This window comes from Chiloscyllium plagiosum, unplaced genomic scaffold (assembly GCF_037043375.1).
Source record: "Chiloscyllium plagiosum isolate Xiang-an unplaced genomic scaffold, Cpla_swu_hap1 HiC_scaffold_3, whole genome shotgun sequence".
NCBI classification, from domain to species: Eukaryota; Metazoa; Chordata; class Chondrichthyes; order Orectolobiformes; family Hemiscylliidae; genus Chiloscyllium; species Chiloscyllium plagiosum.
In genome coordinates this window covers 91538541-91559203 of record NW_028270141.1, presented here as the reverse complement: position 1 = coordinate 91559203, position 20663 = coordinate 91538541, and the positions used below count along the sequence as shown (strand labels likewise).

Here is a 20663-nt window from a genome sequence, read left to right as displayed (position 1 = left end):
AGATAAAGAAAGAGAGAAGAAAGAGAAAGACAGAGAGAGAGAGGAAAAAGAGAGAGAAGGTTCTTAGCTGAGCAAGGAGAGAGAGAAGAAAGTGAAAGGGAGAGAGAATTTGAATGTCAGAAGTTGTGAATTAGTCAGAAAAGTCAAGTTAACAGGATGGAGATGAAGACAGAAGCTAGTGGTGTATACAAGTATGTTAAAGCATTGTTACATTTTGATGAGAAAAATGTCAAAGCCTTCTTTGTTTCGTTTGAAAAACCCAACTAGGCAGATGGAGTGGTCAGAGGACTCATGGGAAATGCTATTTCAGACAAAGCTGGGAGGCAGAGCTCGTGAGTTATTTGCAGCACTGTCAGGTGAGAGGTCAAGAGTTTATGCAGATATCAAATGGGCTATTCTGAGTGTTTATGAATTGGTGCCAGAAGTGTGTAGACAGTGATTCAGATACATAAAAAAGAAACCAGGTCAAACTTATGTTGAGTTGGAAAGAGTTAAACATAGTCAGTTTAATGGATGTGTGAGGGCCTTAAAAATAAATAAGACCTATGAGGCTATAAGAGAGATTATTCTGCTGGAGGAGTTTACAAACGTACTTGCAGAGATGATAAGAATTCATGTGGATGAACAGAAAGTTCAGGAGGTGAGAAGAGCAGCAGAGATGACAGATGAATATGCATTAGCGCATAAGGCAAAGTTTAGCTTCCGGCAAGAATTTCATCCTGTGAGGGATAGAAATTAGGATAAAGGAAGATCCTACACTACAAAACAAAGATTACAGCACACTGGTAATAGTTCACCACAGGTGAAAAAAGAAGCCCAAGAGTTGGGAAAGGAGGTGAAAGGCATTGTGTTTCCACTGTGGGAAAGTGGGACACATAAAGTTACAGTGCTGGTCATTAAAGAAAGGCACTGTGGGAAAAGATGTGGTAAAAGAGGCTAAGCCAGTGGCATTGGTGAAAGTAGTAAAGGAAACCCCAAGAAAGTCGAGCAGTTGCAGTAGAGTGGACAGACTAGGGAGGGGTTGGTTTTGAGTTAGTGTCTGACCTATATAAAGACTTCACCTCTATGGGTAAAGTTTACTCAGAAAGAATGGGGGAGAAGGGAAAGAAGTTATAATTTTGAGAGACACAGGATCTAATCCGTTTCTAATAGTAAGCGACAAACGTATTTGCACTCTTTCTGACCTGTTGCCCGAGCGAATGGTAATTTGTGCAATAGATGGACAGAAATTTAGCATTTCCATTTGGAAGATCAGGTTGGAGTGCTGACTCAAGACTGGGGAAGTAACAGTGGGAGTGATTGACAGGGTGTCAGTTCCAGGAATACAGATTTAGCAGGATCCAAGGTAGGAGTGACACCCTTGTTGTGGAGAAGCCAAAGGAAGACCAGGGAACTAGGGAGTTAAAAGAAAAATACCCTGGAAGTTTTCCAGACTGTGTAGTAACAAGATCCCACTATCATGAGTCACAGCAGGAAGCAAAAACTAAAGAGAAAGACGAAGGAGTTAAGGTTCAGTTAGCAGATACCCTGCTTGCTGTAATGGTGCAGGAAAAACCCGAACAGGCAGAGGGTCATGCAGAAGTGTTTCGTCCTGAAAGGCTAATGGATTTAACAGAAAGATGAGACAATAAAAGATAGATATAAATATATATTACACACTGATGAATACCCAGAAAATGAATCAGAATGTATTCCTGAGGGTTTCTATCTTAAAGATAGAATCCTAAGATGAAAATCGAGACCCCAGCAGGTTAATGCAAAGGAGAAATGGGCAGAAGTGCACCAGATTGTGTTGCCGGTAGCCTATAGACAGGAGGTGTTATGGGTAGCACATAAATTACAAGTAGGAGGTCACATAGATGTGAGGAAGACTCAGGCTAAGGTTAAAAAGCATTTCCATTGGCCTGAACTACACAAGGATGTGGTTAATATTTGCCGTACATGTCATACATGCCAAATGATACTTAAGCCACAGGCAGTAATAAAACCAGTACCTTTGTTGCCAATTCCCACATTTGAAGAAACTTTCACATGGGTTCTGAATGATAGTGTGGGTCCCCTCCCTAAAACTAGAAGTAGGACCAGTACTTGCTAACCATATGGATGTGTCTGTCTTTCTCGAGGCAATTCCATTACGGAGTATTAAGGCAAAAAGGGTGGTAGAGGGGTTAGTAGCTTTCTTCACACGGTATGGGCTACCTAGAAAGATTCAGTCAGATGAATGGTCTAATTTTACTTCTCGGCTTTTTCAGGAAGTCATGGATAGCTTAGGCACACGGCACATTAAATCAAGTGTGTGCCATTCTGAATCCCAGGAAGCCCCAAATGATTCTACTCAGTTTACTCCCTTTGAGTTAGTATTCGGACATGGAGTCAGAGGGCCTTTGAAATTAATTAAGGAGAAATTGACAGGACCGTAGTCAGAGATCTCACACTTGGAATATGTATCTGAGGTCAGGGAGAGATTAAATCAGGTAGGTGACTTAGCTAAATGGCACAGGAAGAGGGCACTACATAAAATGAAGCGGGTGGCAGATAGAAACTCTTGAAATTTGGACATTTTCCCATGGGGACGATGTATTTGTATTGTTACCAGTGGTAGGAGATTCCTTCAAAGCTAGATTTAGAGGTCCCCATCAAATTGAGAAAAAAATTAAGTTAGGTAAACGATCTAGTAAAGATGCTGGATAGAAAAAAACTATATCAGGTATGTCGTGTGAACGTTTTGAAATATTCTTATAATGGAGACAGGGAACTGGAGAAACAGGTGTCAGTTATTGCCCCGTATAGTGAGGAATCAAATCCAGATGTCACAGAGTGTGATGTACGTCAAAATACATTAAACAATGAGGAAGTCCTTGAGGACTGGGATAGGTTAGTGAACTATCTGTCTCAGGAGCAAAGAACCCAGTTGAAAGGTTTGTTGCAGCAGTATGAGGACATATGCAGGAATTAGCTGGGGAGGATTAATACCGTTGTGCATGAGGTGAAAGTGGGGAATGCTGTTCTGATAAAACAACACCCCTACACATTTGATCCTTTCAAAGCCACACAGGTCCATAAGGAAATGGATGTGATGCTCAACAAAGATACCATCGAACCGAGTCAGAGTGAGTGGAGTTCCATGACTGTGTTAGTTCCCAAACCTGACGGGACTCAATGATTTTGTGTAGACTGTTGGAAGGTCAACGCCATAACAAATTCGGAGTCATACCCAACACCAAAATTGGAGGACTGCATAGAGGAAGTTGGTCAAGCCAGTTACATCACAAAGTTGGACTTATTGTGTGATTATTGGCAGGTACATTTATCAGTGAAAGCGGAAGAAGTTTCTGCATTTGTCACCCCAAATGGCTGTATCAATTCAAAGTGATGCCTTTTGGAATGAAAACGCACCAGCCACATTCCATAGACTTATGAACAGAGTTGTGGCTGGGTTAACAAACTGTGTAGTGTATCTGGATGATGTAGTGATCTTTGGTGAGTCATGGAAAGATCACATGGTATCGTTGGCACAGTTTGTTGAAAGATAAAGGGAAGCAAAATGGTAATAAATGTAAAGAAAACAGAATTTGTGAAGGCTGAAGTGACATTCTTGGGACATAACATGGAATGTTGACCCTAAGGAACGGGAAGAAGAAGGCCATCGAGGAATTTCCACGATCCACCTCGAACGAAGAGGTGCTTTGATTTTTGGGACTAAGTGGATTCTACCAGAAGTTTGTTCCAAACTTCAGCAATGTGGTGGCACGGCTAACAGATTTACTTAAGAAGAACAGAAACTTTTGGTGGACAGAACAATACCAGGATGCATTTGAGAATTTAAAAACAGTATTAACCACTGCACCAGTTTTAGTTACGGCAAATTTTTTGAAACCCTTCAAAGTTGCAATTGATGCTAGTGATATAGGAGTTAGAAATGTACTGCTACAGGAAGATGATGATGGAGTTGAACAGCCAATTGGCTACTTTTCAAAGAAACTCAGTACCCATCAGAGAAGACACTCTACCACCGAAAAGGAATTATTGAGTTTGGTACTGTCCTTACAACATTTTAATGTTTATGTGACGAACAATATATCAGAGACAGTTGTGTACATGGATCACAAACCTCTTACATTCATGGAACAATTTAAAGACAAAAATATGAGACTATTTTGTTGGAGTCTTATGTTCCAGACTTTTAGTTTACAATTGTACATGTTGCGGGTGGTAGAAATGTGATAACAGATATGTTATCATGGACTTCAAGGATAAAGTATAGATAAGATTGAACAGATATCAAAGTTATATATATATGTGTGTACAAAAATTAATATGCACTTAGATTAATGATCTATGTATTTCATTGTAATGGGATTAAGAATTAGGAAAGAAAATATTTTCATTATGATTGTTCTTTTTTTTCTTAAGGGGGGAGATTTTATGAAGTTGAACTGTACCTTTAAGAGAGAGAGAATGCTGTTTTGCACTGACAGCCTACAAGCATCTGTCATATGACTAGCTAGCAGTCTCAGAGTGTACTGGAAAATTGCAAAAATGTTAACATTTGACTGTGAAATAGACACCTGAGTTGATTGCTGTTTTGACAACAATTTTAATTTAACCAATCATTTAAAATTATGTCTCAGGATACTAAAACTAAATCGAATTTGAATTTATTGTTTTGCTAACATCAAGCCAATAAGACGATCGATATTGGGGCTATAAAAAAAGTAAGCATTTTGAAAGTCAGACAGAGCATGTGCCATTAAAACACTTTCTATCAAAGGTACCTCTTCATATGACACGTATTCATGGTAAAAGAAAGAAGACGACACAGAGAGATCCTCAGCCGGAATAAGAAAGACACAGATGACGACAGCTGCTTATGGTTTTGAAATTATGTTGATTTAATTTTATTGTGTTTTATTGGAACAGTATATTGTTATAGAGTTGGAGACAGATAATATGCAGTTAAGAGAAAGGGGGGTTTACAATTGTGAATAATTGTTGTTTAATGTTCACTTTTAGAGTTAAAGAATACATTGATATTATTTTCTTTAAATAGTGGAATTTGGAAGTTCGCTGTCACTCATATTTTAACAGATTATGAGGCGAGGTGAGGTTTTCTGGGTGTTTGGTTTAATTAACAGAAGGGTTCACCACCAAGGTTGTATAGAGAGTGAGGAGAAGATTAATCAGAGTGGTGCTACCAAGGATAAAAGAATTGTTTTGTAGAGAAAGCGATGTTGATGAATTGTGTGATTCGTCAATAATTAATAATTTTGACCTGATTGAGCAAGTGAGGAATTCAATTACATTTTTTAATGAAGAAAACTAGATAGACCAGTTCAAATGTAAGATCGTTAGTTCATGGTTTTATTGCTGTTTGATGGTCCGAGTTAACATAAACATTGTCGTGAAGAGACACAGATTATAATTTGCTACTTACAGGAAAAATTATGAAAATGTTTTGAAGTAAAATGATTTAAATCAAGGAGACAGGTATATTTTAAACTGATTAAATTTTGTAACTCAAAATATATAAGTACATCTTAGATTTAGATGGTTATTTGAATTTTAATTTGTTTTAGATATTGGAATCTCTCATAGTTCTTTTAGTTAAAGGACCTATATAGGTTTTGGGGAAACATTCATATATATTAGATGAGACATTTGGAATGATATTAAGTCACTGAAAGGTGATGGTACATATTCTAAGCAGGCACATACAGTGCTCTAATGGTGCTATTTAATCTTGGTAAAGAACTATGGAGTTAATAAGCTGAGAGAGGAGGGTTGTCATAAAAGGGATAGTCTTACAAAGTGAGACAAAATGAGCCCTTCATTCCTGATGAAGGGCTTTTGCTCGAAACATGGATTTTCCTGCTCCTCGGATGCTGCCTGACCAATTGTGCTTTTTCAGCACTTCTCTAATCATGACTCTTACAAAGTGAGACTGGCATGTCAAAGACTGAAAGAGACAGTCAGAAGCCTGTCACTTCGATAACCATTGCTTTCAAAGAAAAAGTACAAGAACTAGTCATAGACTACATGACCAGTTCTAAGATTGGTGAAATACTTGTTGGCAAGTCAACTAGAGTTCACGATGCATGATCATGTCCAAATGCTTGTGGCAAGTAAGGGTTAGCAAGTAGTGATTCTCAGTGGTTTAGTCCACCGGTAGGAAGACTGAAGAAAGAGGAAGATTTGTAGCTCAGGTTGTGGATGTGGTTGTTGGTTTGCACTTATGTTACCTAGCATGGAGATGAAACATCTGCTTGATAACCTACCAGTTTGGTAAGCAAACCAACAACCGCAGAGAGGAGAACTTCAATTAACAAAAGAACAAGAAACCTAGAGCAAGTGAAGACTGGAGATCAGAGTGAAAAAGTATGGCGCTGGAAAAGCACAGCAGGTCAGGCAACATCCGAGGATAGTTGACATTTCAGGCATATGCCCTCCATCAAGAAACCTGAGCTGAGTCAACCAATGTCACAATCTGCCTTTCAAAGTTGATTAACTAAGAACCGCTGGTATTACTTCTTTTAACTCATTAAAAGCTTATCAAGTTTTGTAAAGTTTGTGAAAACATTTGTACTTGGAATTTGTGTTGGGATTAATCAAAGATTGGATTAAAGAATAGTTATGGTGCAGGAGGCCATGTAATCCATCTTGTCTGCACTTGCCCTCCTGATGAGTAGAACTTTGTGCCATCTTTCCACCCCTTCTCTGCAACACTGCACATTCGTTTGATTTCCATAATTGTCTCATGCCTTCTTAAATGGCTCGACTGAACTTGTCTCCTCCACATTTCAGTAGTAACCTTCAGAAGGGAGTATCATACATACTTAAAAATAAAGGGAGAAATCAAGGTAGAAAGAATAATTGGCACGAGAGATCATATAATCTTTTTTGGTCTCCATTATTATATCTGACATAGCAGGCAGGGTGTGAAGGGAACACGGTGCGATCTGTGTTGTTTGATTTGGACATTTTGCAGTTTCTATGGCTTTGCACACATGCTGCGTTGATTTCCCTGGTAACGTACCGGGGCTGGTTTTCCCCTTCTCTCTCTGTAGGACGGCTATCGAGAGCACAACGCGCATCGAGACAGGAAAGTGAAGATGTTGGATCCGAGGTTGGCAGAATGGGTGAGTCCCAGGGAGGGTTCGGAACCCAGCTGTCAATCAGTACGGGGGAGGGCTGACCACGTGACCCGCTGCGAGACAGCGCCGCCTGTGGAAGTGGCCGGGGCTGCTGGGACACGTGACGGGGCGCGCATTCTCGGTGGTCACAGTGTAGCAAAGCCGGGGATACAATGTATCAGCGGCACAGGGGAGCGACTGGAGAACGGGGTCTCAGCTCTGTGTGCGGATGCATGGAAGGTGGCTCTGAATCATGCGATTTCCTTATCTGAGCTGCTCCCTGCTCTTTAGTTTGACTGGAAATACACTAAGAGTAGCTACATTAAAATCAAAGCCAAGCGAAACCCATGCGAGAGGTGAGTTGAAAGTTATTTACTCTTTTCGGTTAGTGGGGGCAGTCTTTCTCAGCAATAACAGCAGCGGTGAACATTGTGAGTGGATGCTCGTGTTGCACTCACGGTACAAGGCACTAGTCTGTGCTGTATCTGACAGCCGCTCGGACTCGTTAACGTCGGTGCTGAAATATACCAAAGAAATCGGATGTTTGTAAGTTTCCCTTTCATTTCGTTTTGTTGGAGGACGTGAGCATGCGACAAGAAGTTGGATTTGAATTTTCTGCAACTCTCCCCACCAAAAAGAATAAAATGAAAGCCTGCTTTTTTAGAGTGTGACTTTTTAACTTTTAGAATACGAAAGCCATCATAAATAGGTTAATATTTCATCTTTCAGTAAAGAAATCGATCCCGACTAATTGTAGTATTCTAACACTTCAGCTTGTGTAAAATAAGTAAATCAAATTCTACAGATTGTTAATTGATTTGAAATGGTTAAATCATTGTCAATACTTACAAATAATAAATACTGAAATGCTTTATTTTAGTGAAAACGTGTCAAAGCAGCTGAATTCAATACATTTCTGAAACTCTGAATTTAAAGGGTACATTTATAGAAAACCGCATATTTTTAAAGTCTTAGATGTTTCAGTATAAGTTAAATAAAATAAAAATACTCTTTCTTAACCCAATACTTCATTGTTTTGAGCACTTTCATCAATTGATGTCCTTAAGAAATATTTTGACCTGACAACTTTTGGTTTAAAAGAATCAACATCAGGATGATTTGAGGTTTGTAGTTTTAAATCAGGCTGATTTAAATCAGAAAGAATAGTGAGAATAGTGTCATTTTGCTCAAGATTGCAAAAGGATGATAATGATCTGATCCTGTCGGAAGTTAGGAAGTGAAAATCAGGATGGCATTGGAAAAATGGAGTCTGAAAATGACTAGGAAATGGATAAAAATGTCAAGAGTTGGAATGTGATGGAGAAAGAAAGACAGGACTGATGTATAAGTATGCATTGATAATTATATAATATGGAATTTGAATTTTAGCTGTACATCAAATAAATATCAAATTTGCTTGTATTTGGTAGAGTTGGAGGGTTATGGGAGGGGGGGGGGGGGCTCAACAATAGAGACCCTTCTGATGTTGTAAGGTGTGAAATAATTTGATATTGTTGCCATGTGCAAAATCTTAACCTGAGATAGGTCATGGCTCATTTATCAGCTATCCGATTCTATGGCAGTTAGTTGTGTGACTCATGTCAGGAGTGAAGCAGTTGTGGAATTTGAAAGGTGGGAGCTGAAAAGCTGCTGGACAGAAAACTTGGGACAAGCTTATTTGTACAGGATCAAAGTTTGTTTGAGGGAAAAAAAAGATGTTGATGGGGGACAGATAGCAGCTGTTGATAAGGAACTCAATAAAGGGTTGAGATATTTCTGCGCAAGGAGCCCAAAGGATTAAATAACAGTTTGGGGTGAAACCTGGATGTAAAAATCATGTTTTTACAAAGTATATAACTGGAAGGGTTGTCTTGATTTAAGAAAAATGTATCACTGGTAGTGAACCAGGTTTTAAGCTAAATATTGATAATTTTATGCAAGATTAGTTCACAGAGGGGAGGGCATGAATTGCATAAATGTTTGTTTATGAATATGGGTACAACTAGTAAGATCAGTATTTGTTGTCATTTTAATTTTCCTTGAGAGTAGGTAAGAGTTAACTATCTTTTTGTGGGTCTGGCGTGAGATGAAGATGGCAGATATCCTTCATAAAGGATATTGAACCACTAAATGGGTTTTTACAACAGTCAGTTATAGTTTCCTGATCATTTTTACTGAGCTGAGCCTTTTATTTCAAATATTTAATTATTTGAATTTAAATTCGATTGGGATTTGAATCTCGATGTAGGCCTCGGGCAATAGACTGGGCATCTGGATTACCAATCTAGTGACATTACAACAATGTCACAATCCTCCCTGATACTTGCCTTAACAAGGCATAAATTTGGCTCTATTATTCTGTCCTCTCCTGAATCAGATCGAGATACAATTCAACAGGGACTGGAGATCTCTTGCAGTTCACTATCTGCTCATCATGTGAGTAAGTGTCAGTCAGTTACTCTACTGTTGAGGAGTTGCTTGTGGTGACTCGCCCAGTCCCTATAAAAGTCTTCAATTTAAGTCTTTTTCCCAGCATTCATGAATCATGTACACTGTAATGTCTTTCATTCTGGGAAAATAATTCCACCTTGACAGTTTGCAGACAATTTGTGCCCTTTACCTTTTGTGTTTGTGTTTCACCTTTTATGTTCACAACCCATGTTTAAATCACTTGGAGATTTACAATCCACTATCAGTACATAATGGCTAGCAAAGCTAATTAGCTGCTATTTAGCTAACATTGGTACCTTTCCTTTGGGGGGAATCATAGCACTGCATATGGCAATCCATATTCCAAGTCATTTAACTGGAGGTATGAACTGGAGGTAGGGAAATTTGTGACTACAGAAACAAATTATAGCTGATGCTGAATGAATTTTTAATAAAAAGTACAACTGCTGATCTCTTCTATTCATCACAAAGGGCTAATGTTAAGTATTTATTCAATTTTGGTATATATTTAACAGATTCCAAAGATTATTCAACTAAAATTTAAGGTTTTTGCACACTGCAAATCATTTCATGCAAAGAAGCAGGTAATTTATGAATAGCTCAAAAATATTTCTCTACACTTTTGAATTATGCAGCCTCGGGCAACTATTTCATTCTCTGGGGGAAAATAATTTTGTGACAGTTTATGTTTAATATATTTACCTCTTGTGTTTAATGTATTTTAACTTTTATGTTCAAACCTCATGTTTAAGTTATTTGTAGATCTTTAGCCTGCTATCAAAATGAAATGATCTATGAAGTTAATTAACTTCTGCAAAGCAAATAGAACCTGGTGAATGCAAAGTGTTAGAAAAATCTGGTAAGGTGGAGAAATAATCAGGATTGTAATGAAAAAATTAAATGTTCAGAAGCATTTAGATTAAAGTGGAAAATATGTCATTATATGAACCATCAAATACATTGTATTAAGTTATTTTGCAAATGACCTAGATTCTTGCAACTTGTGTGAACGAGAGCTGAGACCGCAATGAGAATGAACACACTGATCATGGCACTGTATTGAGGAGGCTATTCAAATGAGATGGTGTTAAAATGATGCAGTAGTAGTACTTGACAGTATTATTAGGAGGGTTTGCCGCTGAGAGCATGAATCCTGGTGGCCATTTTGTCTGCTGCAAATGTTGGGGTTAAGGAAATTTCCTCAGATCTGGAGAGCACCTTGGAGTTGGAAGAAAAGAATCCTGTTGTGCTGGTACATGATTTTACCAACACAAATTGAACCAGACATGAAGTTCTGCTAAAGGTGTATGAACACTTCGAGGTTAAATTAAAATCAAAACAGAAAGGTAATAAAGGCCACGAGCAAAATTGCCTTGGAATGAATAACATCAAATGATGGCTCAAAGATTGCTGAGAAGAAAATAATGGGGTTCAATTCATGCAGTAGTACTAGGGAAAGAAGGAGGGGTTCTTGTTTGGGTTGGTCTTAACTTGAGCAATGTCAGAATGGAATCTTGGCGAGTTGCAAGTGAAATGATGTAGAGAGGGATTTAAACTAATTGGTGGAGAAGAAATGTCATGTGAAAGTTAGAAATTTAGTGGGAAAAGACTATGCAATTGTGCAGTTAATGATAACCAGAGGTTGTTAGCAAAGTAGAGAGTCTATAAATGTATTATGTGCAAGCAAATGATGTCTGAGTGGGGGAAATTTGTAAAAGGACAGAAATAGGACTTTTTGAAAAATGCATGCAGCATTCATAACAAGAAGGATGAATCGATGGCAGAGGTGGGGGAGACAAAGTAATAATGTCATTGGACCAAAGTCTCGAGCTCTCATAAATACGCTCATATCCCAAAACAGCAGCTGGATTTGCTGCTGATGTGAGCTAGGAAAGTAAGTAGTGAGAAAGGCATAAGTCAACAAAGGTACTATGTTGGAAAAATTGCCAGGTGAACTACTATGCTGGAAAATGTGAGGTTATCCATTTTTGCAGAAATGGCAAAAAATGGTGGAATATTATTTAAATGGAAAAAGTTTCCAGAATGCTATAGAATAAAGGCATCTGGCAAACATGAATCGCAAAACGATAGCAAGCAGGCTTAGCAAATAATGAGGCAGGAATGCTGTCCTTTTTTGCAAGAAGGATGGTATATAAAAGTAAGGAAGTCTTGCTACAGCTGTACAGGCCATTGATAAAACTTCATCTGGAATACTGCATACGATTTTGATTCCCTTATTTAAGGAGGGAGTGACTTGCACTGGGAGGCAGTTTTGAGAAGGTTCATTAGGTTGATTCCTGGGATGAGAGACAGGCATGCAAAGAAAGGTTGAGCAGGTTGGACTTATGTATAAATTGAAGTTTTGAAGAATGAGAAATGATCTGGTAGAAACACACAGAATTCTTGGTGGTCTTGACAGGGTAGATGCTGAGAGATTGTTTACTTTTGTGAGAGAATCCAGAGGAAGCAAACAGATTCATACATCAGTAATGGCCAATTGCATCAAAGTTTCCCCCACTTTCAGCAAAAAAATCCATTACCTACCACCTGCTCACTACTGAAATCAAACTTGCTCTGACACAAAACCTATTTGATAGAATCATAGCCCACTATTCAGCTCTTCGGGTCTGCACACAATTGCCTCCTTTTTGCACAACATTTGAAGTTGGGCTTGATGTGGGCAGTCTCCGACCTGACCACTCTGCAAGTAGCAAGACAAGAAAAGTGAGTTTCAATCCCCCAAATTCTTCTTGTGCAAAAATGGACTCCCTACTTTTTCTTGGTAATTTTAATAATCCTACCTTTACACAACTTAAGCTATTTAAGCGTACTTCCATTTTAGAATGGGATGAGGAGCTCTTTGACTGTCCAGATTTCTCAGGTAGTGAACCGTGGAAGCTAGGTTATTGAATGTATTGGGGATTGAGATCGATGTTTATTACCTGCAAGGGAGTTGAGAGTAATGAGGGGCAGACAGGAAAGTGAAGTTAAAGCCACATTGAAATCAGCCATGATACAATTGAATGGCAGAGCAGGCTTGATGGGCTAACTCGCCTATACTTGCTTCGAGGTTTTTATTCATGTCAGATACTCTTCCTTCATTTTTAGGAATGTATTCTATAATTGCAGCTTTAACAAGGTGTGATGCATCGTGTGTGGGTGAAGAGAATTACCAAGCGTCTCAATCTTGTGTGGTAGTTTCTGCTTGTTTTTCAGCCTACACTGCTGGAACAATGCAAAGAAGAGGGCCAAACTGAAAGTTTATCCCTGTCAGAAAACTGTGTCTCAACTGATAAGTTCTCTGAAATTCCTCCTTGTGGTTACACATAGGAGCTGGGCTCCTCATGGCCCTAATTTAAAGTTTTTGGATATCAGGAGATTTGGACCCCTGGTGTACAATGTGCAAGACTGATCTATGCATAAGGCTGATGTTTAATAACCAAACTCCCAGTTATGGGTGAATAGTCCCACTGCCTTCTGAATACCTCAGGAGATACGGTCAAAGGTGGACTGATGTCTAAAATTGTTAACTTTTTGGCAACACCTACAACCCGAGTAAGTGCTGAAGGTAGTTTTCTGAATTCTTGGGGGTTGTAATGCTGGAGGTTGAAACAAAGATCCTGATTTTCAGGCAGCCTAGGGTCTCCATAACATTTGCCCAGGTGTGTGACTAGAGAGGACATTCCAATTTTGCTGCAGAATATTAACAGCACTGGAGGTAGCAGCCATGATTGATAAAATTGGGGTACAGCATGAATGTTACAGGCTACCTCTGGTGGGAGGGACCATTATATCCCACTGGTCAATCATTGCCTGCTTCAAGTTGGTCAATCAGTAAGCTGCTGACCAACCAGAATCTGTCTACTTCATTGGGTGCTTGGTGTTCTGTTTAAGTGGATAGTATCCACTGTATCAGGCAGGTAAAGAACACAAACAAAACGAATAAAAGACACCAACTCTTCAATTAACCAGCTGAAACATTGGCACCGTGTGCATGGTCATAACAGATGACTTTCAGATGATCAATAATCTGTGTAAGATAGTTACAAATGATGAAGTTGACAGGCTGAGCATTGTTTTATGAGATGTGTGGTTGGTTTAATTTACAATATCATTGAGAGGATGCATATCTTTCTCTTTTTGCTAACAGCACTTGCAGCACAAAGGACAGTGGCTTGCAGCAAGAGGAAATGTTTTATTTGCAAATAACATAAGCTGTTCGAATGGAATTACTGAGTCTGCAATACTTTGATCACATGACTTAGCTTTAGGTCAGCCAAAAACCTATTTGATTAGAGCACTGACAAAGAACCTGCCTCGAGCAATAGCTTTTGCTCTGGAAACCCCTTCTTTCTTTGTCCTGAAAGTGTTGTCGTCAATATTGCTGAGTTGAAAACCTGAAGCAAAGCTGAACAGAAAGTTCTCATCACCACAAGTATCAGTTGAGACAGTTTTCTGACAGGGATAAACTTTCATTGTTCCAGAGAATTTGGAATGCACCCTCACTGTCTACAGTAAAACCTGTAGCCGAGCCAAGAAGACACCCTATGTCCAACAGGTTGTGTCCAAAATGACTTCTGCTACAGACCAACATTTAGACAATCTGAACAATGTTTTTCTTATTTTTTCCCAGAAGTGTGTATATTTGCACAGTTTAAAACTTTTTTGTTAATCTTTTGTATCATTTGCTTGATTAAATTTTGTTTGTAATAAACTTATTTTTTGATTATAAAATCTGATTAACTTGTTTCTGACATTGAGTTACATGAAGTTTAATATATAGAAAAGATGTTAGTATCACCCTCTATTTTAAATTCACACTTTCTGGTGGCAAGTGGAGGAATGAGACAGAGAGAAAATCAGATCCCCTTCCCCCCCCCCCCCCCGTGCCTGTCCTTACAAAAATATAGACAAGCCTGACCTTTTTTGGGAAACTAAGAGTGGATGACTGAAACAAAGCCAGTGTGTTTACCTGGCAGGAGAAGAGTGGAGCAGAGGCCCTTGACTGCTTTGTAGGCTTCACTGTAATGAACTCACCACACTCGATAATTGAGTCTCTCACAATTGTGGCACGATGGCTCACTGCTGTCTCACAGCGCCAGGAACCTGGGTTCAGTTCCCACCTCTGGCAACTGTCTGTGTGGAGTTTGCACATTTTCCCCGTGTCTGTGTGGGTTTCCTCCAGGTGTTCTGGCTCCTCCCGCAGTACAAAGATATGCAGGTTAGGTGAATTGGCCGTGCTAAATTGCCCGTAGTGTTAGGTGCATTAGTCAGGGGTAAATATAGGGGAATGAGTCTGGGTGGGTTGCTCTTCGGAGGATTGGTGTGGACTTGTTGGGCCGAAGGGCCTGTTTCCACACTGTAGGGAATCTAATCTAATCTAAAAGCATATTCTTTCCATCGCCCTCTCATTTCAATCAGTGTAGTTAATCTCATGAGTATTTATGTTCCAAAACTGGGCTGAAAATCTAGTTTTACAAGGAGCACAATACTGTTATCAGTAATATTCCCAAGCCCAGTATATCTTTATTTACTGGAGGATTTCAATCCATTAGTGGGTGTGTACACAGGATTGGGCTGTTCTGGCTTGGATATTGTGGCTTGGGAAGGATAAATAGAATGGACAGAGACTGTTTGAAGTTTGCTGCTACTTTGTGTAATTGACACCTTTCATACCAAGTGGTGCAATAAGGTGTTTTAGAGATATTCAGGATCTGAGCATTAGCACCAGCTAGATTTAACCATCATAAGATATGGTTCTCTGAACAGTATTCTCCACACACGTAGCAGTCACAGCACTGACTGGGATATAGATTTTCTTGTTTGTGTGCACAAGAATTAGGATGGATCTATAAACCAGAGAAAATGAAAGTTAGTGAATTCTGCACCTTATCAATCCAAAATCATCTGCCAGTGCAGTGGAAGCTGCCATAACGATTGGAGCTCCAGAGGCACACAAGGTGATGTTTGGTTTGGAATTATGTTTTATTGCCATGTGTACTCAAGTACAGAAATGCAGCTGTACAGTGAAAAGTGTACAAAGTCGCCACTCACCACATCCATGTTAAATGCAACTTATGAATTCTGTTTTTAAGTGTGTTTGTAAGTAGAATTTGTATGTAAGTTGGAACAGTTACATACGGTTTACAACTAGCGTCAATTAGTCAAATGTTTGTTTTAGTATAGGTATAGAAAACATTAAAGAAACATTTCTTAAACTTTTTAGAGAGAAAAGAAAAGATAATGATTAAAGGTCAACACTTACTCTAATTCCAATTGATGTCTTGCATATCGGAAGGGGCCTGAGTTAATAATTAAGATGACTTTATTAATTGGATGTTGGGCCTAGTGCTGGAGAGTCAAGGATTGATACTGCTACTGGAGATTCAGGGTCTGATTCTGCTGCTGGAGACTGGGGTTTACTTCTGAAGTCAATTTCTTAAAGTAAACATCAAGGTGGCTTGAACAGAGCTTTTCTTTTTCTCATTATAAATGGCCTTGTAGCTGGAGCAGGTCATCGGTAACAATCCAGTAAACTTTGGTGACCCTCTCTGCATTAGGATCTTGCTCCTCTAACTTTGCCACCCATGTGTCAATGAGATGAAACGTTTCAGCTAACTCCTTCGTCAAAAACTTCTTGGGTACTGGGGTTTTTTCCTCAAGTACTGTCATCTGCTGCTGCAGCTCCATAAGGTCCTCATTGGTCAGTTCTTCGGCATTGGTAAGACATCATCTTCATTGATGTCTAACTGCAGTTGATTATTACCAATGACAACCACAGCTTGCCTGGCCTTAGCTGTAAACTCTTTAAAACCATCTGCAAATTGGGGGCATAATTTTTTCCAGACTCCTTTCATGTTGGTTTTCTTCACTTCCGCCCAAGAGTCTGCAATGTTTTTGATGCCATTGTAGATGTTGTAAATCTTCCAGAACTCCTTTAAGGTCGTTGCGTCATCTTGGGTAGCCCTGAATACTTGTGAGAAGATCTGGCGTAAATGTAACCCTTAAAGGAGGCTATGATTCCCTGACCCATTGTCTGAAATAGTGATGTGGTGTTGGGTGGTAAAAAGACGACATTTACGTTGCTGTGAAGGTCATCTAAAGTGCTTGGATGTTGGGAGGGTGTTGTCAAGTACACGGAGAATTTTGAAAGAAATCTTCTTGGCCAAGCAATAGCATTCAGCAGCAGGAACAAAAAAGTTCAGGAACCAATCATCGAAGAAAGCTTTTGTTACCCGAGCCTTTGTGTTTGATTTCCAGGTAATAGGAAGAGATGCCTTGATGATTCAGCTAACTGCCCTCGGATTCAGGATACACAAGCATAGGCTTAAGCTTGCAATCCCTGGATGCGTTACCACCAAGCAATAACGTTAGCCTATCTTTGGATGCTTTATGTCCTGGAACAGTTCTTTCCTCTTTTGAAGTGTATGTCTTTTCAGACATTTTCTTCCCAAAAAAGCCAGTCTTGCCTACATTAATTATTTGCTCAGGCACATAACTACCTCCTCAATAATGGTTTTTCAACATTTCAGGAAACTCTCTCGCAGCACTTACATTGGAACTCACTGCTTCACCTTGCACTTTAATATTGTAAATTTGCCTCCCTTTGAAACGGTTGAACAAGCCCCTACTCGCAACAAATTCTTCATCACAAGCACCTTCACTTGCTGCATGTGCAGCTTTTAAATCATTGCAAAGACTTCAAGGCTGTTCTTGCATTAAACCAAGGCTAATGGGAGTATTACTGGGAGAGAGTGAGGACTGCAGATGCTGCAGATCAGAGCCCAGCATGTGGTGCTGGAAGAGCACAGCAGGTCAGGCAGCATCTGAGAAGCAGGAGAAACGACATTTCGGGCATAAGACCTTCATCAGAAAAAGGGCTTACCTCGAAATGCTGATTCTCCCGCTCCTCGGATGCTGTCTGACCTGCTGTGCTTTTCTAGCACTCCGTTCTCAACTCTAATAGGAATAATACGCTAATTTTGATCCTCTAACCAAATTACCAATAGCTTTTCCATTTGATAATTAAACCACTGAAATGCTTCATGATAATTGTCACTTTCATCGGGACAGAGCCTTTTACATGCTCCATTACTCTCCCCTTTTTATAATTGTCCCGATAGCTGACTAACTCTGGCCTAATGCTTTTCCAATGTTTGTTTGCGTTTCACCTCTCTCTGATCGTTTTATTGTTTCCAATTTGTTTCAATCATGATATTTTTCCTTTTCTTTGATGCATCACCATCACTTGCATCAGATTTATGCTTTGAAGGTCTGATTATGATGGCGTGGCATTGTTCTCCTTTGGGCTGACGAACCGCTGAAAATATACAGTGCTTTGAGCGTTACGCAAAGTAGTCTGCCCGCTCGTTAGGTACAAACCATTGTATGTAACTCAATTGTTTTAAATAATAGGCTTTACAGAAGTCGGTTTGTAAGTCAGGCATTTGTAACCCAGGGACTCCCTGTACTGAAATTTTTTTAAAAACCCATGTAGATATAAAACCTAGAATTTAATAAAATACAGAAATACAAAAAAAAAGACAGCACCAAGAAGAAAGGGGAAGTGTCCAAGTCTAAGTGTTGGCTGCCACAGTGCAAACCATTTCACAAGAGAGAAGGCTGCCAAGATAATTCTGTAACCATATGATTGGTTTCCATCTGTATTCAACTGATATCTTTCTTCATACTCTCCTCCAGAGCCCTAAATTCTCAAATGTTTGCATTTCCTGACCACTTACCTGCAAGGTGATGTGGAACAAGCCAGCCATCTTTCCAACTCTGGGCTGTCCTCACTTAGCTCCCAAGTCACTTCTCAGCCATGCATAGCTTCTTATGTATTAATTCCTACTGTCTTGCTGACCATCTCCTTGCCATCCTCTTGTGGCTCCAAGTATCTTAGCACATAATTTTGAATTCTTTGTCCTATATTAATAAAATATTCTGTGACTTTAACTTACCACATTAGATGAGTCCTAACAAGCATAAAGGAAGAAAGTTTGTGGTTTGTTGGAAGCCACTCATTTCATACCAAGACATCATATCTGAGGTTCCTCGATGTCATACTCCAAAGCAACCATCTAAAGCAGCTTCATCAATAACCTCCCTTCCAATGTAATGACAGAAGTGGGGATATTTCCTGATGTCTTCATAGTACTGACATCTCTAAGGAATATGTGTCTACCCACATGCTGCAAGCCCTGAGCAATATTCATGTTCCATCAGGAATGTTAGAATATTGATGAAGAGCTTACGCAGGAAACATCGACATTCCTGCTCCTCGGATGCTGCCTGACCGGCTGTGCTTTTCCAGCACCACATGTTTTGACTCTGATCTCCAGCATCTGCATTCCTCCCTTTCTCCCAGGTAGATAAATGGTAATGTATATTTGTGGCACACAACTGCTTGGAGTTTAGCTGAACAGCTATATAAATGCTGTGGCTATAAGAGAAAATCAGAGGCTGGGAATTTTGCAGCAAATAATTTCCCTCTTGACTCCCAGAGTGTATCCAGTATTTACAGGACACAAGTCAGGGGACCTGCCTGGATCGATGCAGCTTCATCAACACTTGAGAGGCTGGCCACCACCCATGATAAGGCAACACATTTGATTAGTGTCCCATTGTGCAGCTCAAAGAGAACATTCATTGCATCCATTCCGTGAAACATTCCCTCCAGCACTGGCACACAGGATGAATATGCGTTATATCTATCAGATACAAGGGAGCACCACTAAGTTCCCCTCCAAACCATACATCATTCTCACTTGGATACTAAGAACCATTCCTCCACAGTTGCTGGGTTAAAACCCTGGAACATCCTTCTGAGCAGTACTGTAGATGTACCTTCTTCATATGGACTGTGGTGATTCAAGAAGAGTCATCACCTTTTGATGGAGAATTCACAATGGGCATACAGTGTACTTGCCTTTATTAGTCAGATGTTCAAAACTGAGGGGGATAGATAGAGTAGACAGGAACAAACTTTACTCCTTGCATGTTGTTGCCTCTCTTTTCTTTCCTCGTTTGAGCCACTCAAATCCTATCTATGGTTTTAATTTCTCCTTATGTGGCTTGGTTTCATATCAGAGCTGAAAATGTGTTGCTGAAAAAGCGCAGCAGGTCAGGCAGCAACCAAGGAAGAGGAAAATCGACGTTTTGGCACAAGCCCTTCTTCAGGATAAGGTTTCATATCACTTTGTTGTGCTTCTGTAAGCAAAGTTTCTTTTTCATTTAGCACTATGTAAATATAATTGAGTATTTGTGTTGTGTTCTACTAATGTCACTGGGCTATTGGTTAATTTTGTTAGAAACTCAACTGGGCCAGCTCATGAGTATTGTAGCTACCGTGAACAGATCCAAGGTTAGATATGGCAAGTAATTCCCTCCCTACTCCCCAAAATCTTCCATCCATGAAAGACACCAGTGCGGAATGTGTTGAAGTATTCTTCATTTGTCAGGATGAGTACGGTCCAAAAAAGACTGAAGAAGCTCAAACTATTCAGATAAGAGCACACCTGATTGACACTTCACTCACCGTTTTTAACATTTACTACCATCCGTGTACACTGGCTGCAATGTGTACTCTGTGGAAGATGCATTTCACTAACTCACCACAGCAACTCTTTCAGGACCTTTCAAACCCACAACACCTTCCATTTAAAAGTGGTAGCAAGGACAGCAGACTCTAGGGATACTGTCACTAGCAACATCCCATCCAAATCCCACAGCATCCTGTTTTGGAAAAATACGGCTGTTCCTCAGGGCAGTTCATTTTTCAGTGGCTCCTCTTGAATTTTCTCTAGGGCTACTTCTTTGATTTCCAGAGACTGCCTTTCAGTTCTCATTAACTCCTTTGTTAAGTTATGGCATAATTTAATAACAGCACCTACTGTACTTGTTTAAAAATGGAGAATTTGAAATCTCTCAGAAGGATAATTAGAAGAGTTCATCAATATATTCAATAGTCACAACTGCCCTGTTAAATATAAGTCCTTGATACACAAGGAAAATATTAATTTCCTAGATCTCTCAGTATTTAAATGGTACAAAAAATTCATTTGATGGCAAAAGTTGTTACAT

At 39.5% G+C, this 20663-nt stretch overlaps 1 protein-coding gene across 5 annotated transcripts in view; it reads left to right on the top strand.

Annotated features, from left to right (window-relative positions):
- The first annotated feature begins 7325 nt into the window (after window positions 1–7325).
- Window positions 7326–20663, top strand: part of gpr63 (G protein-coupled receptor 63) — a 161376-nt gene continuing 148038 nt past the window's right edge. For all 5 annotated transcript variants that reach the window (XM_087981496.1, XM_087981494.1, XM_043685367.2 and 2 more), the window contains exon 1: window positions 7326–7486. The gene's annotated coding sequence lies outside the window, so the exon portion shown is untranslated. The remainder of the gene's footprint in view (window positions 7487–20663) is intronic.